Raw genomic sequence first — 19581 nt, forward strand, 5'->3', positions numbered from 1 at the left:
GCGGGGCCAGGGCACGCTGGGCGGGGGGTGGGGCCAACTCTGGCCCCGCCTCCCTCACTATTCGCCCTGGCCCCGCCTCCCACGCAGCGTGGGAGGCGGGGCCAGGGCACGCTGGGCGGGGCCAGGGCGCGGGAGGCGGGGCCGGTGGCGGGGGCGCTTTTCAGCACCCCCGCTTCACATTCAAAAATATCTCCGGCCGGCCCTGCTATCTTGTTTGCTGTTTCATACAATATAATAATACGCATAATAATAATACTTTATTTATATACCGTCCTATCTCCTCAAGGGACTCAGGGTAGTTTCCAACATAGTAAAGGCAACCATACAACAACTTAAAACCATACAACGTTAAACATAATACTAATAATGAACATACGCACACAATCATACAATTCAAAACAACCACAGAATTAAAAATTGGTAACAAAATACTCCATCAACGGGCCAAGATATAGTGACTAAAGTAGACTTAGGATCTTATCCCACCTTTATATTCAGGCAATGGAAAGTGACAGAGCCCACGCTACGACACAAGGAAACTTCCTGTCGGCACCAGTCATGATCCATAATGTAAACATCAAAAAAAGGAGGAGGGAGAAGACTATTTGAGATCATCTCAGGAGCCTAGAATCCTTGATATTCCATTTCTAAAGTATCAAAAACAAATGGGATGGGAAGTGTCAGAATCACCCGTATTGAATCGAAAAGGATGATGTGGGAAAATGGGCGGTCTCCTAACCAGCAGTGAGTCCCTGGTTGTTGTTGTTTACTCGTTCAGTCGCTTCGGACTCTTCGTGACTTCATCGACCAGTCCACTCCAGAGCTTCCTGTTGGCTGTCGCCACCCCCCGTTCCTTCAAGGTCAAGCCAGTCACTTCAAGGATAACATCCATCCATCTTGCCCTTGGTCGGCCTCTCTTCCTTTTTCCTTCCATCTTCCCCAGCATCACTCTCCTCTCCAAGCTCTCCTGTCTTCTCATGATGTGGCCAAAGTACTTCATCTTTGCCTCTAATATCCTTCCCTCCAGTGAGCAGCCAGGCATTATTTCCTGGAGGATGGACTGGTTGAATCTTCTTGCGGTCTCAGAATTTTCCTCCAACACCACATTTCAAAAGCATCTATCTTCCTTCACTCAGCCTTCCTTATGGTCCAGCTCTCGCATCCATAGGTTACTATGGGGAATAACATTGCTTTAACTATGCAGACCTTCATTGCCAGTGTGATGTCTCTACTCTTCACTATTTTATCGAGGTTGGTCATTGCTCTCCTCCCAAGAAGTAAACATCTCCTGATTTCCTGGCTGCAGTCTGCATCTGCAGTAATCTTAGCACCTAGAAATATAAAGTCTGTCACGGCCTCCCTCTATTTACCAGTTATTAATCAGCCTGGTTGTCATAATCTTGGTTTTCTTGATGTTTAACTGCAACCCTGGTACTCTGCCATAATGCAACCACTTGATTCTTTTTTTTGTAATTAAAAAAAATAAAACAAAGAAATCTCACTATTTCAGTAAATCACTATTTCTCTTTGCCGTTCATGTTAGAGTTCAATCCTTTCCAAGGCTGAAGTTAGACACATATTTTTTTAAAAAATGGGAATCCATTCACTTGTGGAATAAGGAAAAAAACATATAGTAATGGGTAAACTAGCAAATTCTGACGGCATGTGATGAGTTATGAAAAATGAAACATAGTTATTTTCAATGCTACAGTGCTTAGATGTCACCATCCCCCCTCCCCTGATGGGATAAAGTCCTAGGATTCAGAGAAACCAGTTTGAATTCCCATTGGAAATCTATTGGGTGACTATGGGCAAGTCATATTCTTTCAGCAATGATAAAGGCAATGATCATAGAATCATAGAATCATAGAATAGTAGAGTTGGAAGAGACCACATGGGCCATCTAGTCCAACCCCCTGCTAAGAAGCAGGAAATCGCATTCAAAGCACCCCCGACAGATGGCCATCCAGCCTCTGCTTAAAAGCCTCCAAGGAAGGAGCCTCCACCACGGCCCCGGGGAGAGAGTTCCACTGTCGAACAGCTCTCACAGTGAGGAAGTTCTTCCTGATGTTCAGGTGGAATCTCCTTTCCTGTAGTTTGAAGCCATTGTTCCGTGTCCTAGTCTGCAGGGCAGCAGAAAACAAGCTTGCTCCCTCCTCCCTATGACTTCCCCTCACATATTTGTACATGGCTATCATGTCTCCTCTCAGCCTTCTCTTCTGCAGGCTAAACATGCCCAGCTCTTTAAGCTCATAGGGCTTGTTCTCCAGACCCTTAATCATTTTAGTCGCCCTCCTCTGGACGCTTTCCAGCTTGTCAACATCTCCCTTCAACTGTGGTGCCCAAAATTGGACACAGTATTCCAGGTGTGGTCTGACCAAGGCAGAATAGAGGGGGAGCATAACTTCCCTGGATCTAGACGCTATACCCCTATTGATACAGGCCAGAATCCCATTGGCTTTTTTGGCTGCTGCATCACATTGTTGGCTCATGTTTAACTTGTTGTCCACGAGGACTCCAAGGTCTTTTTCGCACACACTGCTGTCAAGCCAGGCGTCCCCCATTCTGTATCTTTGATTTCCATTTTTTCTGCCGAAGTGAAGTATCTTGCATTTGTCCCTGTTGAACTTCATTTTGTTAGTTTCGGCCCATCTCTCTAGTCTGTCAAGATCGTTTTGAATTCTGCTCCTGTCTTCTGGAGTGTTAGCTATCCCTCCCAGTTTTGTGTTGTCTGCAAACTTGATGATCGTGCCTTCTAACCCTTCGTCTAAGTCGTTAATAAAGATGTTGAACAGAACCGGGCCCAGGACGGAGCCCTGCGGCACTCCACTTGTCACTTCTTTCCATGATGAAGACGACGCGTTGGTGAGCACCCTTTGGGTTCGTTCGCTTAGCCAATTACAGATCCACCTAACCGTAGTTTTGTCTAGCCCACATTTTACTAGTTTGTTTGCCAGAAGGTCGTGGGGGACTTTGTCGAAGGCCTTACTGAAATCCAGGTACGCTACATCCACAGCATTCCCTGTATCGACCCAACTCGTAACTCTATCAAAAAAAGAGATCAGATTAGTCTGGCATGACTTGTTTTTGGTAAATCCGTGTTGACTATTAGCAATGACCGCATTTGTTTCTAAGTGTTCGCAGACCACTTCCTTAATGATCTTTTCCAGAATTTTGCCTGGTATTGATGTGAGGCTGACCGGACGGTAATTGTTTGGGTCGTTCTTTTTTCCCTTCTTGAAGAACGATAAAACCCCACAGAGCATATCCTGCCAAGGGAACCCCATGATAAGATTGTTACACTGGAAACAACTATTTTTTTTTCCTTTTGCTCATTCCAGAATTCTAACTACAGTAGAGTCTCGCTTATCTAATGTTCTGGAATATCCAACGCATTTTTGTAGTCAATGTTTTCAATACATTGTGATATTTTGGTGCTAAATTCGTAAATACAGTAATTAATACATAGCATTACTGTGTATTGAACTACTTTTTCTGTCAGATTTGTTGTATAACATAATGTTTTGGTGCTTAATTTGTAAAATCATAATCTAATTTGATTTTTAATAGGCTTTTCCTTAATCCCTCCTTATTATCCAACATATTTGCTTATCCAACGTTCTACCGGCCCGTTTATGTTGGATAAGTGAGACTCTACTATACTTGTGTTCTAAGCCATGTGGAAAGTCTCCATGAATTCATGAATCTCTCCTCTCCAGAAGGCTGCCCTCCATATTCTGACAATAATTGACATATAATGTCTAGGGTGGGATAATTCACATACTCTCCCTCCTCCCACCACTTTCTCATAAATGTTCTTTGTGTTTGTGTCTTCAAGTCACCTGTCAACTTATGGAGGCAGGATGAATTTCATAGGGTTTCTTAGACAAGGAGTACTCAGAGATGGTTTTGCAAACTCCTTCCTCTGATATATTGGCAACAGAACCTAGTATTCATTGGTGGTCTCCCATCCAAGTACTAACCATGGTTGATCCTGCTTAGCTTCCAGGTTCAGACATGTTTTGGTACCTTTAGGTGATGTAGGCACTCTCTCCTTAATGTTCTGCTCTGTTCTAATGACTACACCACAGAGGCTTGCTTTGAATTAAGCTGTCAGGGATTTCATATCTTTGTGATAATCTCCATGTCTGTTTACAATCCACAAATTTTAAAATCATGACAGCTAGAGCTTAGATGGTAACGTCAAATGATGAGAGAATGAAGGAGAATAAAGGTGTGTGTCCTTCCCTTGCCTCCAGTGTTTTATATAAGATGATTCTGATGCCTTCGCTTCATACCATAATCATTATTTTTAAAGCATGCTCTCAGATTCAACCAATAATCTCAACGCAGCACACTATGAAACAGTTTGAAATGGCCTTGCACATCAAAATAGCAAGCTGCTGAGATCACGGCATTTGTTAACAATAGCTGACAGAGCACGTACCTTGCTGCAGAACAAAAGTGTGAGTACTTGGAAGTGTAAATGCCTACAAGATAATGCATATCCAAAACACACACAGGAAAAAAGGCAAAGAAAGAAAAATCAAAGTAGTAATATAGATACCGCCCGTGTTGAGTGTTAAAAGTTGCATAGATTTTCAAGTGCCTCAAGCTATGTAGTCCAAAGTAATCCCAGCCAGGGGATCTAATACTGTTCAGGAAGACTGATTTTCCCTTTCAACCATTCCTTTTGTGCTTGTTTAATAGGTATTTATGATCAGGGTCAGCTGCTGTCAGAGTTTGGAAAAGTTAGTTTTTGATCCACAGCTGCAGAACCCCCCATCTGGCATGGTCACTGGCTGGTTATAATATGAACCAGGATACCTGTATGGACTTTCAATAAAAGAAATAAAAATACATACAATGGGTTATAGGCTTCTGGGGGTGGGTTGCTGCTGCTGGTCTGCCATGCGGGTTGTGGAGACCTTGCAGAAAGTGAGAGAAAGGAAATTATTGCATTCAATTTGACCTAGGTGTACTCGATGAACTATAAATTGCCGGGGTGGGCAGGGTACCATGTTTGATGGCAGTTACAGTCTAAAAAAATTGCTTTTTCAAGTTATGATTGCTGTTCCTGGAATTTAGATTGTAGTTCATACCTTCTTGCTTTGGTAGAGATTACCTGGCCAGTGCCTTGCATGAAAATATATGCAAAAGGAAAAGTGAGTGGGACCAGAAAAATAAAAATAAAGGTTGAACTACTTTTGATGGTTGGGATGAAGAAGACTTGAGAAATACTGTATATACTTGAGCAGGGGTCCCCAAACTAAGGCCCGGGGGCCGGATGCGGCTCTCCAAGGTCATTTACCTGGCCCCCGCCCTCAGTTTTATAATATAATATTTTATATAAGTTTTAATAATATAATATATTGTATATACATATAATATTGATAATAATCTTATGTTATACAATACAATACTAATAGTAATACCATATAATAATATTAATTATAAGGTATATATTACATATTATATAATAGTATAGTGGTATGGTTCAATATAGTAAAATATAATGCTAATAGTGTGTTATGCTAATAATATAATATATTGTATGTACATACAGCTGCTCTGAGTCCCCTTCGGGATGAAAAGGGTGGGATATAAATGTAGTAAATAAATGCAGTAAATAAATAATTAATTTTAGACTTAGGCTCAGCCAAAGTCTGACATGACTTGAAGGCACACAACAACAACAACAACAACAACAACAATCCTAATTAACTTGACTATCTCATTGGCCAGTAGCAGGCCCACACTTTCCATTGAAATCCTAATAGGTTTATGTTGGTTAAAATTGTTTTCATTTTTAAATATTGTATTCTTTCGTTGTTGTTGTTGTTGCACTACAAATAAGACATGTGCAATATGTATAGGAATTTGTTCGTATTTTTTTTTTCAAATGATAATTCGGCCCCTCAACAGTCTGAAGGATTGTGGACCGGCCCTCTGCTTAAAAAGTTTGGGGACCCCTGTACTTGAGTATAAGCCTAGTTTTTCAGCCCCTTTTTTAAGACAGAAAAAGCCCCCCTCGGCTTATACTCGGCTGAGGTTCCTGGTTGGCTTATATTTGGGTCAGCTTATACTCGAGAATATATGGTACATTTATTATTTTTTGCTATTATTATTAGTATTATTACATTTATTATTTTTCTCTATTATTGTTGCTACTACAGTAGAGTCTCACTTATCCAACACTCACTTATCCAATGTTCTGGATTATCCAACGCATTTTTGTAGTCAATGTTTTCAATACATCGTGATATTTTGGTGCTAAATTTGTAAATACAATAATTACTACATAGCATTACTGTGTATTGAATTACTTTTTCTGTCAAATTTGTTGTATAACATGATGTTTTGGTGCTTAATTTGTAAAATCATAACCTAATTTAATGTTTAATAGGCTTCTCCTTAATCCCTCCTTATTATCCAACATATTCGCTTATCCAACATTCTGCTGGTCCATTTATGTTGGATAAGTGAGACTCTACTGTATTACATTTATTTTACTCTATTTTTATTATTATTATTAATACATTTATTGTTTTACTATTTATTATTATATGTATTATTTTCTTGTATTATTATTATTATTATTATTATTATTATTATTATTACTACTACATGTATTACTTTACTCCATTATTATTAAAAGGATACATAAGCACATTTACATTGAAGAAGATGAGAATAATGATTTGATCAAAGTTGGACAGTCTTAAGTTTGAGCTTTATGTAAATATTCAGAAACATTTAACCTACTGATGCCTCAATTAATGTAATTTTATTGGTATCTATTTTTATTTCTGAAATTTACCACCCTTGTCTTATACTGGAGTCAATGTTTTCCCAGCTTTTTTTGTGGTAAAATTAGGTGCCTCGGCTTATATTTGGGCCGGCTTATACTCGAGTATATATGGTAATTGCACTTGAGTGATGTATGCTGCTTTCATACTACAGCCTGGAATGTCAATCAAAAAGTCTAAAGTGTTCATCGGCATTAGTTGTTACTGACTTTGCATACTGTGATGTCTTTACCATTACTCATAGTTTGTTGCTGTGTACCAAGTCATTTCTGACCTATGCATACTCTAAAACGACCTTATCACAGGGTTTATTTGGCAAGATTTTTCCGGAAGAGGCTTGCCACTCCCTTCACTAAGCTATTATTTTAATTCCTTTTCAACAAAGGCTTTCAAAATAGAAAAATAGCTAAAAAAATATCTCACTGCACCCCAGAAAACAATGTAAAAAGCAATATTTTGGTTTCATAAATTATATGCATACAAAAAGTTTTAATAATATATGTTGGCGTTTCCTCTACAAAGTAGAGTGTTAACGGTTAATGTTTTCCTTCATGGTCTAAGTAACCCATGATATTTTCATATTAATCGTGCCCCACCACACATGCTCCATGAAGTACCTGATGAAATCTCAGTTCACTTTCATTTACTGTACCAGTTACATTTAGGGAACTTCTCTCTATTAAAAGCAAACTTAGAGTTTTCATGGTTGTCTTTTGGCATCTTTTTCTATATATTTTATTCTTTTGGTATTGTTCTTGATTTTAGGGTCTTGCTTTTAGCCCCCGGTGGTGCAGCAGATTAAACCGCTGAGCTGTTGAACTTGCTGACTGGTTAGGTTGGCGGTTCAAATCCGGGGAGCAGGGTGAGCTCCTGCTGTTAACTCCAGCTTCTGCCAACCTAACAGTTTGAAAACATGCAAATGTGAGCTCAATAGGTACCTCTCTGGTGGGAAGGTAACAGCGCTCCATGCAGTCATGCCAGCCACGTGACCTTGGAGGTGTCTACGGACAATGCTGGCTCTTCGGCTTAGAAATGGAGATGAGCACCAACCTCCAGAGTCAGACACAACTAGATTTAATGGCAAAGGAAAACCTTTACCTACTTCCCTATTTTATTCATTGGAGCTGCTGACTGGAGAAAAAATTTGTGGCTCATTTACAAGTTTGTGACATTGAAGGTCTTATCCTAAAAGTACCTTGAATATAGAAAGACAATTCCTCAAACTGACAGTCATTCCAGGTGATGGCTATGTTTTTGGGCAGACACATATAATTGACAGGCATCCATATTGTTGGGCTTTTTGTGTGGGTTTATACACTCACACTCAGGCCCCTTCTGCACTGCCATATAATATACAGATTATTTGCTTTGCACTGGACTGTGTGGTAATGTAGACTCAGGGCCCTTCCAGACAGCTATATAATCCAGAATATCAAGGCAGAAAATGCCACAATATCTGTTTTAACTGTGATATCTAAGTTGACACTGCCCTATATTCCAGTTCAAAGCAGATAATCTGGGGGTTTTTTTCAGCTGTGTGGAAGGGGCCTTATAATCTAGTTCAAAGCAGATAATCTGGATTTTATTTGGCAGTGTAGAAGGGGTCTCACTCCTAAGAGTATTTTTATTTAGGTGTTGGATTGGAACAATAAAACACACTATAATTTCCAGATTATTTTTAGAAGCATGATTGCAACTTCTTAAGAGGCGATTCAAGATTTTAGATCAGATCTGGGAAATTTATGCTCTTCAAACAGCACTGGACTGTATCCACAATAATCTCTCAATATTTGCTATGCTGGTTGGATCTGATGGAAGTTGAAGTCCCTTAAGCCCCCTCTGTAGGGGCCACATGTTCTCCAACCTTGTTTCACATTTTAACCAAAAAAAACCCCAAAAAGACATCCTACCGAAGGAGTGAGTGAATGTCAGTCTTTTTGCATCTGTTTTAGTGGTGCTTCTTTCTACTTGGATGCAATATTTGTAACTAGAGCCAAATGAAAAAGATTTTGATTCCAAGAATATGATGCTTTTGAGTCCATTCCAAGCCTAAGAATTTCCAGCACTGCACTTGAATTGAATTTACATCAGTGTCTAGCTTACCTCAAGTTTTCATTTCATCAGCCTAATGTGGATGAGAAAAGTCATTTTGGTGCTTCTTTTTTTAGAAAGCCCTGTTGATCTATCACAAAATCACTCAGAAATAGAACAGCAGATCTCAGTCTATGTTATGTGCAAAACTGGACTATTCCTCAGGAAAACATGGAACAAAACATTATTTTTGTTTTAGTGCATTTCTTACATCACACTAAAGTCAAAGCTCTCTGGACAAGATTGCTTTACTTCTTAGAAGTGTCAGCTTACAAATGCATTGTGTAGCTTCAGTCCTTTGAAATATCACGTTGAAGAAGGCAGCAAACTTTCCCTGGAATATAATCACGTAAATTCTTTCCCTTGATAAAATAAGAAGGTAATTAAGAGATAGGAAAAATAAGAGAAAGCCTAGTTCTAACTTTGGAATGGTCTGAAGAAGCAGAAATTCTTGTGATATTGTTCCTTAGGTTTTGCTGTTTTTGTGACTGTTATGTTCATTCTGTGTCTATTTGTTGTATTAAGACACAGTGGGTTAAATCGGCGGTTCGAATCTGGGAAGCGGGGTGAGCTCCTGCTGTTAGCCCCAACTTCTGCCAACTAGCAGTTAGAAAACATGCACATGTGAGTAGTTCAATAAGTACTGCTTTGGCGGGAAGGTAACAGCACTCCCTGAAATCATGCCGGCCACATGACCTTGGAGGTGTCTATGGACAACGCTGGCTCTTTGGCTTAGAAATGGAGATGAGCACCAACTACCAGAGTCGGACACAACTAGACTTAACATCAGGGGAAAACTTTTACCTTTTACCTAAGACACAAAAGCAAGCATATATATCTATATATATAAAAGAGTGATGGCATCACGGCGACTCACAAAACAACAAAAGTACAGGCCCCCCAACCTCGAAATTTGACAACACAACCCATCATCCACGCCTCTAGGTTGATACAACAAAAATAAAAAAAAATAAAGTCCTAATTAGAGGGAGAGTAATAATTTTTTTTATCCAATTGCTGCCAGTTTAGAGGGATAATTTCTGCCCACTTGGTTGCCTAGCAACCGACTCAGCCAAAGGACAGCCAGGATTCAGTTAGGGGACAGGCAGATTTAGGCCTCACTTAGGCTTCTTCCACAGATTATCTAATTTGCACTGGATTATATGGCAGTGTAGACTCAAGGCACTTCCACACAGCTATATAACCCATTTATAATCTTATATGATCTGCTTTGCACTGGCTTATCTTGACTCCACACTACCATATAATCCACTTCAGTGTGCATTTTATACAGCTGTGAAGAAGGGGCCTCATATAATCCAGTTCTGAGCAGATAATATCAGATTATCAATATACAGTAGACTCTCACTTATCCACCATAAACAGGCCGGCAGGATAAGTGAATATGTTGGATAATAAGAAGGGATTCAGGAAAAGCCTATTAAACATCAAATTAGGTAATCGTTATACAAATTAAGCACCAAAACATCATATTATACAACAAATTTGACAGAAAAAGTAGTTCCATGCGCAGTAATGCTATGTAGTAATTACAGTAGAGTCTCACTTATCCAACACTCGCTTGTCCAAAGTTCTGGATTATCCAACGCATTTTTGTAGTCAATGCTTTCAAAATATTGTGATATTTTGGTGCTAAATTCATAAATATAGTAATTACTACATAGCATTACTGTGTATTGAACTACTTTTTTTGCCAAATTTGTTGTCTAACATGGTGTTTTGGTGCTTAATTTGTAAAATCATAACTTAATTTGATGTTTAATAGGTTTATCCTTAATCCCTCCTTATTATCCAACATATTCGCTTATCCAATGTTCTGCCAGCCCATTTATGTTGGATAAGTGAGACTCTACTGTACTGTATTTACAAATTTACCACTAAAATATCACTGACTACAAAACATTGGTTATAAAAAACACTGACTACAAAAACATTGATTATAAAAAGGCAGACTGCGTTGGACAATCCAGAACATTGTATAAGCGAATGTTGGATAAGTGAGATTCAACTTTAATATGAAATAATTACCGGGATAGAATAATACAGAACAATATAATCTCTAAAACCAGGACAGTAAATAAACAGGGGAAATCCACACAGGAAACAATCAGGGCCAGCTAACACCTCCCAACAAAGTATTCCCATCATCAAAGTCTGGCAAATCCTGTTTTCTCAGGGCCACAGACAGTAGAAGCACATAAAATATCGCAAACAACACCACTCTGAAAACAAGGGAATTCCAGACAGGAAACAATCAGGGCCAGCTAACACCTCCCAACAAAAAATTCACTCAGGGAGGAAACAGCCAGGCTTTAAAGCTACAAGGCCATTACATCCTAATCATTTTTCCTAATTGCAGCATTCATACTTGCCTCCAACAGACACAAAAAACCAATCAGAAATATTGTATATTCACAACCTTTAGGAAATAATATCCCCTGATGGCGCAGTGTGTTAAAGCACTGAGCTGCTGAACTTCTGGACCGAAAGGCCGCAGGTTTGAATTGGGGGAGCGGAGAAAGCCCCCACTGTTAGCCCCAGCTTCTGCCAACCCAGAAGTTCAAAAACATGCAAATGTGAGTGCATCAATAGGTACTGCTCTAGCGAGAAGGTAACGCCGCTCCATGCAGTCATGCCATATGACCTTGGAGGGGTCTACGGACAACGCCGGCTCTTCAGCTTAGAAATGGAGATGAGCACCAACCCCCAGAGTCAGACATGACTGGACTTAATGTCAGGGGAAAACCTTGACCCTTTACCTTAACTACCACCAATTCCTCGATACTTTATTTCCCATACCACCAGACTTCGCCACAGCAACGCGTGGCCGGGCACAGCTAGTATATATATATATATATATATAAAGGAAAACAGCCAGTTTAGGTATGGGGGGGGGGAGAATTCCAACCCCTTATATCCCATTAATGCCATCATGCTGGTGCAGAAGTGGAAGGGATCCATCACATCGATGAAGATGATGGGAACATTATGACACTGGGGGCTATTAACAGGTTTTACCGATCAGTATCCAGAAATGGGATAATTTAGGGGGAAAGGTAAGGCAAACTGATAATGGATGCACATGATCGGGCTGTGGAGCAGCTGGCTAGTAACCAGATTCAATAAATCACTACTGACCGAGAGGTCATGAGTTCGAAGCCCGGGTTGGGTTAAGCCCCTGACCATTAAATAGCCCGGCTTGCTGATTACCTATGCAGCCCGAAAGACAGTTGCATCTGTCAAGTAGGAAATTTAGGTATGCTTTATGCGGGAAGCTAATTTAACTAATTTACAATGCCATAAAACTGCCAGCAACATGCTGGAAGGAATGAGGAAGTACAGTCACTAGTGGACGGTGAAGCAACAGCTCCCCCTGTGGCCGGAATCGTGAAGCTGGAAATGTTAAATGCCTCTGTGTGTGTCTATACTGTATGTTGTTTGTCTGATGGCATCGACTGTTTGCCATATATATGTTCATTGTAATCCGCCCTGAGTCCCCTTCGGGGGGAGAAGGGCGGAATATAAATACTGTAAATAAATAAATGAATAAATGTGATAGGGATTGTCTCCTTTGATGCACCAGTGAAAGGATGTTTTGCCTGTCAAAGTAGAGGACCTCTTTGGCAAATCATGGTCCAGCTGCAATGTCAGTCTGACTGCCCGAGTGATAAAGTCTTTATAAGTTTAAAGAAAAGCAAACATAGGATCCTCTAGGAAAGTAAAGAAGGCCACTTTTTCCTTCATCATGCCTCTTCAAGTATTAGTACTAGGAAGTTTGTCTTATTTTGTTTTTGGCTACACATATGACTCAAACAGGGGTGAGAAGCATATGGACCAACAGATGATCTTGAGTTACAGCACCGATCAAACCTCACCATTGGTTGTTTGTTACAGCTGATGGGCACTGCTCTCTAAAAACACCTGAATAGCTACAGCTTGCATGACATTCATCCTTGGAGCAGCCGTGTCTTTTCTCTATGCAATGTGTTCCAGGGTTTTGCACGTTCTAAATAATCTTTGTGCCTTATAAATGCTTTTCCTACTATCATTGTGTCAAATGCTAAACTCATGAATAAAGCAACCCTTGAGCCTTGATGTGATAGATTTCTATGTTCCCTCTGCTTCCATTTAATCAATGCTGATATACTTAGATTTTCAGGATTTATTCTTTTCCATTTGCTGTATTTCTAAGAGGACTCAGAGTCTTTCATAACCAAGATGAGGAACTTATTTTAATCGTGTCTATTCTGTTAAGCCAACATGATTAATTAACTTGACTTGCCATCTGAATTTTCTCATAAACCACAGGGTCCAAGAAGGGTGCTTGAAAGAACAGTGGAAATTGCTTCATTTATGAGTTGGATAGGATAGGTAAGGGTGAGTGTGGAGGAATATGCATAGTAAGGTTGTGCACTTTAATAATTTAATAATAATGTTATTCTTATACCGCGCCCCATCTCCCCGAAGGGACTCGGGGCGGCTCACACAACAATATAAAAGCAAAACAATAAAACAGAACACATCTTTACTCATATCTTTACAACTGAAAAACAGGTGTGATGGGAACCATCAAAGTTTCCCATCCTGTTTCATTGCCCAGCCATCAGTAATGGTTTTAATCTGGATCACTGTCTCTTGTAGCCTATATGGGCTTTGGGGCAGAACCATAGGATCCCATGCAAAGAAATGTTTTAATCTGAATCACTGTTTCTTGTATTTTGCACTTTTTCTTAATTTTCTCTCCCAAGATTAGGAGTTTTAAAACAGTTATCGAAGAGTCTGTGGGATCTGGGAAATTGTAGCATCCAATTAATCCATATCCACCTATCACTATTTTCACTGTTCTATTTTCCAGGAAGTAAAGTAGTGGGATAGCTGAATTCAAGTGAAGAGTACAGCACAAGATTTGGTAAGGGCTGGTCCATGGGCATCTATCTGGAGCAAGTTGAGACTGAAAAATACTCCCTAATTCTAGAGCAAGTGAATCAAAGGTCAGTTCCAATAACTAACCAGGTAGTGTGGCATGTTATTTTTATGTTAATACTAACAAAGTTGATAGATCATAGAAATAACTGTATTTTTGTTTCATGATTTTTTTTAAAGCTGGCAGAAGCTTAATAAGGATTTAATGATAGAAATTATGGAAAAGATTGGAAGTCCATTTTATTTTTTTATTTTATTGTTTCTATGGTTTCTATTGTTTCTTTTTTCTTTCTTTTCTCTTATTTTTTATTGTTTTTTTCATTTTCCATTTTTAAGTAATATATAGATTTTTGGATTTTTTAATTTTTGTCTTGTACAATTTCAATAAATATATTTATTAAAGGGCTGAGGAACACACATGAGCCAATCACGAGGCAAATTGAAAAGTAGAAGAGGAAAGCAACCCAATGGTCATAATCAAAGAGCAGCCAGCCTAAGAGACATAACCAGGATGCAGCAGTAGTAAATAGGGCCAACCCTACCAATAGGCATAGCAGGACAACATCAGTACAAAACTGTTGACGGACAGTATTCTGAGAGTTTCTCAAGAACTCTCTGCCTATTCCTCTCTGCTAGACAACAGAGCTGTTTTTTGTGTCAAGAGTGACTTGGAAAAATTGCAAGTTGCTTCTGGTGTGAGAGAATTGGCTGTCTGCAAGGACGTTGCCCAGGGGATGCCCTGATGTTTAATGTTTTACCATCCTGTGGGAGGCTTCTCTCATATCCTGCAGGGCTGTTATATGTTATGCATTCTCTACTGAGCTTCAGAATTGACCTACTGCTTCAAAAGTGGTGGAAGACATTTATCTCATTGCTAGTATGCCGTCACACCCAGGCACCTTTTAAAGCTTTAAGATGTGCTTCTTCCTTTGTCCAGGTGAACTGCGGGGGCCTTACTTAGAAGCTATGGAAATCCCAGTAACCAAAGGCACTTCAAGTTGAACAATCAAACAAAATTTTATTTTCACAAAGACCATAATAACAGACCATATAAACAGTCAACTTATAAAACCTTGCAGATGTTCCTTTCTTGCTTTTCCCCTTTAGTTGCTGGTTTAATTTCCTCCAAAGGTGAATAGATCCTGAGATCCTCTTTACCCTAGCCCTGAGCTATCAGAAAGAGCAGGTCTATAACTATCGAAGCTCAAAGCTAGTTTTTGAAGCGAAGTAGGGAGAACTTCTTCCAGTGGCAGAGAAATCCTGAGATATTCTCTGCCCCAGTGCTAAGCTACTATTTTTAGAAAGAGCAAGTCTTTCCCTATCTATGCTCAGCACTGGTTTTAAAGGCAGAGGTCAATACTTATGATGGCTTTGTCAGAGTTGGCCTGGTTTGGCCACACAAGCACATCTAAGTTCTTTCTTCTTCAGTCTAGAAGGCAAGAGGCTTCTCAAAATGGAGCCTTCTTTCCCCAGGAAAAGGGGTGGTTTCCAGAACAAAAAGATACATTTGCAAGCAGCAAAGACTTTGCTGAGCTGGCTACAAACTCTACTAATGGCTAACTATCAGAGTGCTGCAGAATCTGCAGCAACCCTGGAACAAATGCAAACAGGTGCTATTTCTACAACAATGGGCAGCTTGTAAAATCAAACTCCTGGGAGAAGGAACAGCTAGTGTTAGTTTCAGCATCTCACTTGCAATCATAGGTTATGTGGCTAAGAGGAATTTCCATGATTAATAGCAGCATGTCTCCCAATACTTGATTATGAGAACAATGAGATTATTGTTTCTTTCGGAGGCAGTCCAGCTCTTCGGCAAAGCGAACGACTATATCAGGTAGAAAATGCTGGAGCTCCCTCCCACTACCCACACACATCTAGCCATTTCCTTTCTTGGAAAATCTCTGTGAGCCATATAGTCTGACTCACATGTTTTGCTGCTTCAAGATGGGGTGGCAGTTTTCAGCACAGTCAAATTAAGATCCATTGCCAATCGAAATGGCTTTTGTATATGGGGCATCCTCCACGTCAATCAACAAAATGTCTTGAGCTCCCCATGGTTTCTTTTATACTCTGCTTGTTGACTCCTGCTGGAAACTGTATTGTAAAGTAAATAACTTTTTGACATCCACTGGAGTTCTTATTTGTCTTCTTACAGCACTAGTCTCATGGTCTCATGTTTTCTATATATAGACTGGGGATGGGGCATGTGTGTGTGTATATACACCTACATGCATAAACACACACATTCCCCCCCCCCCCCAAATTATGGAGTGATAGTAAAAACATTAATTTCCCTTTCTACTTCTATGTACAAAACAGTATTTAACAAAAAAAATGTGTCATGAAGAATGAGATAGTCTATTATGTTTCTGTAATTGTAAAATCTCATAAAACTCCCTTGGAGATTAGAATAAATTACTCTTAATGACAAACTTCCTTTTGGAGAGTTAATATCTTAATTGCTAACAAAGTTTGGTATTTTAGAAAAGAAAGGGCACAATTAAAACTAAGCTCTACCTATCCTATCCTTTTGGAAATGCTATCCATGTCTCAGTTGACATATATAGGAAGGTAAAAGTAGTGTAGACTATTGCTCATGTGCATTGTGTATAAATCAAGGTTTAATTAAACAATTAGTTAATCAGAAAACTAAATTTGGATTAGGAATATAGAGCTCTACTTCCTATGGAGGATTAGGTTTATGGCCTGTGATTTTCTCTTGGCTTGGCTTCCTGAGTGCTCAAAATGCTGCTGTTGCTAGGACTGCTTTTGTACAGATTTGGCTTTCCAAGAGTGTAGCTCCATGAGGATATTGTCCTCCCTATAAGAATGTGTATCCAAATGAAATTATCCTTTAGTCTCCAAATTTCTAGCATTGCTGTAACCTAAAACCTGAAATGAGCATTTAGACATAAACAGCCATCCCAAGAAAAACGACAGGCAAATGTACTAGGGAGTGTAAATAGAGCAAAGATTAAGGACCTCATCAAGCAGGGTGAATTCAGCATCCTAGAGGATGGAGCTCCGTGTCAGACTTCACATGACTTTGTGTGAATTCCGGCAAAGACTCCATCCCCAACTGGGATGAAAACATTGCTGGATGCTTTCCTCCAAACACAGGATGCTTCCCATGTTGCTCTGGCTCCAATTGCGCCAGTATAAGGTTTCTCAGTGAGCGCAATGCTCTTGACATGTGATGGGGAAAGCGTCGTGTAGAGAGAGCTGCATGTGGTGACAGATTTGCCCTGCTGCTCCCTCTTTCCTCCTGGATACCAGGCAAGATGGGACGCCATGGCTGGCCTTTATGATGAAGCTGTAATAAGAGTTCTAGGTGTGAATGATTACTAGTAGGTCCTTCCTTGCATGGCTAGGAATGTGGGTACAGGAGGAAACTTTAGTTGAGGGTCAGAATTCTCATTTGGAGGGGCAACGTCATAAGTCTCCTCCCCATTACTGTTAACACTGACCACTTTCTGGAAACAAATTGAGTCTGACTGTAGTCACACATACCATTGTGATTACTGTAACACATTTCATGTTGTGCTGCTCTAAAATAAGGTGTCCATAAATATTAGGTCATAAAGAATGTGGTGGCTGAGAAATTGGTTACAATCTTCTTGAAGGAGCACATTATTCCAACATTCTTTTGGATGTAGGGTCTCCATTTTCTCTCTGGGTCCAATGTAAAGTGTGATTAACTATAAGTGCTAAATGGTATAGGCTAGGTAGATATTTTGCCCACTCCCACATGAACCTGCTCATTCTTTTCAGACACCATGAAAAGCCTGAACCCATGCCTCATTGTTGTCAGGCATAGCTGGCTAAGACATGGAATGTGTCTTTTTCACTAGCAGAGTGTGGTCCAACCCACAGCCCGCGGGCCGCATGAGGCCCACCAATTCATTTTTGTTGGCCCTTGCCCTTCTGCCTGGAAAAATATTTTTATTTAATATTTGGAAAAAAATTGTTTACCCTTCTTACTGCTTTAAGTTTTTAAGAAACGTTTTCTTTCTGGAATATCTCTGGCCTTCACATTCCTATACTAAAGTTTGATTGACCCTCGGGTAACTAAAGGTTGGACCACACTGCACTAGCACAACCAATGGTATGTGAAATGCCTTGGAAAGTTCACTTGATCCATTCTCTCTTTTAGCTGATAAGTTAATGGTCAATGTGATCTCCCCCGGTGGCGGAGAGGTTAAAGCCTCGTGACTTGAAGGTTGGGTTGCCGACCTGAAGGCTGCCAGGTTCAAATCCCACCCGGGGGAGAGTGCAGATGAGCTCCCTCTATCAGCTCCATCTCCATGTGGGGACATGAGAGAAGCCTCCCACGAGGATGGTAAAAACATCAAAAACATCCGGGCGTCCCCTGGACAACGTCCTTGCAGACGGCCAATTCTCTCACTCCAGAAGCAACTCAAGTTGCTCCTGACACGAAAAAAAAATCTTATTTTGCCAGGTCTGGAAACAATTCTAATTTTGTTCCTTGGTGATCCAAATATTTTAGCTGAAAAAATTGTGTTTGCACCCCAAAACAGGGATGAGCAACAGCATGGGGATCATGGGCTAATTTTCCTCCCAAACCTTTCTACAGTCTACATCTGCTCATGTATAGGAAATACTGCCATCTCTCTATGTAGTACCTCTCTAAATGGTGACATTGACATTCCAGTTACCATTTTGAGAAGGGTTGCAGAGGAGAATGGAAGTATTTGGAGGTAGTTCTAGGGTACTTATTGAGGAGTGCTGATGTATTGTTTGTGTTTTCATGTATTTGGGTTGTTTTTTGTATAGATTAACAAAAATTGTCTTAAAAGCATGCTTTTTTTTTTAAAGGAAGGTGGGGACTTGGAAGGATTAGTGTGTGGCTTCAGAGGCCACAAAAGTGGAGTTCATATGTTGCAGATTCCCCATGAGACCGACTATGTCCCTCCTTGCTTTAGAAAATGTTATGTATTCCTCTATTATAAGCATGGCAAATTGAAACCCACTGTATTAAATATAGTAAAGGTAAAGGTTTTCCCCTGACGTTAAGTCCAGTCGTGACCAACTCTGGGGGTTGGCGCTCATCTCAATTTCTAAGCCATTTCTACCGTTATCCATAGATACCTCCAAGGTCATGTGGCCGGCATGACTGCATGGAGCGCCCTTACCTTCCCAACGGAGCGGTACCTATTGATCTACTCATATTTGCATGTTTTTGAACTGCTAGGTTGGCTAACAGCGGGCGCTCATTCCGCTCCCGGGATTTGAACCTGGGACCTTTCGGTCTGCAAGTTCAGCAGCTCAGCGCTTTAACACACTGCACCACCACCAGGGCATATATGAAGTGTTATTTCAACAGATTATTTTATCCTGATTAAGTAGATGGGTGAGTAACTGTAGCAAGAGTGAAGCTGGAAAAACTGGGACACTGGCATGGGTATCACAAGCATTACACCAAGGAAGGCAGCTGTAGGCAGACAATTGACATGGAGATTTTTAAGTGTGATCTCTTTTTGTAAAAGAAAGCAATTACAGAAAGCCAAGTGTTCAAATTGAATGTTTGATTTACCTATTATATTACAAACATAACCCCTCTCAATGGATTGTCACCTTGTCATGGTGAAGTGGTTTGTGTGTTTCAATGAACCTGTGTGTGCAACTGTCAGGGATGCAGGGGAGGTTCTAGACCAAGCACAATCCGAAGACCTGAAGACCTCAATGGCGGATCAGGAAGAAAACAGCATGGCACATA

The 19581-nt window shown here is 40.2% G+C and overlaps 1 long non-coding RNA gene across 1 annotated transcript in view; it reads left to right on the top strand.

Annotated features, from left to right (window-relative positions):
- LOC103280301 (uncharacterized) overlaps positions 1 to 19581 on the top strand; it is a 39249-nt gene that overhangs the window by 6385 nt on the left and 13283 nt on the right. The window contains exon 2 of the long non-coding RNA XR_001730777.2: positions 13777 to 13912. This is a non-coding gene — a long non-coding RNA (uncharacterized LOC103280301). The remainder of the gene's footprint in view (positions 1 to 13776; positions 13913 to 19581) is intronic.

The sequence above is a fragment of the Anolis carolinensis genome, chromosome 5 (assembly GCF_035594765.1).
Source record: "Anolis carolinensis isolate JA03-04 chromosome 5, rAnoCar3.1.pri, whole genome shotgun sequence".
NCBI lineage: Eukaryota > Metazoa > Chordata > Lepidosauria > Squamata > Dactyloidae > Anolis > Anolis carolinensis.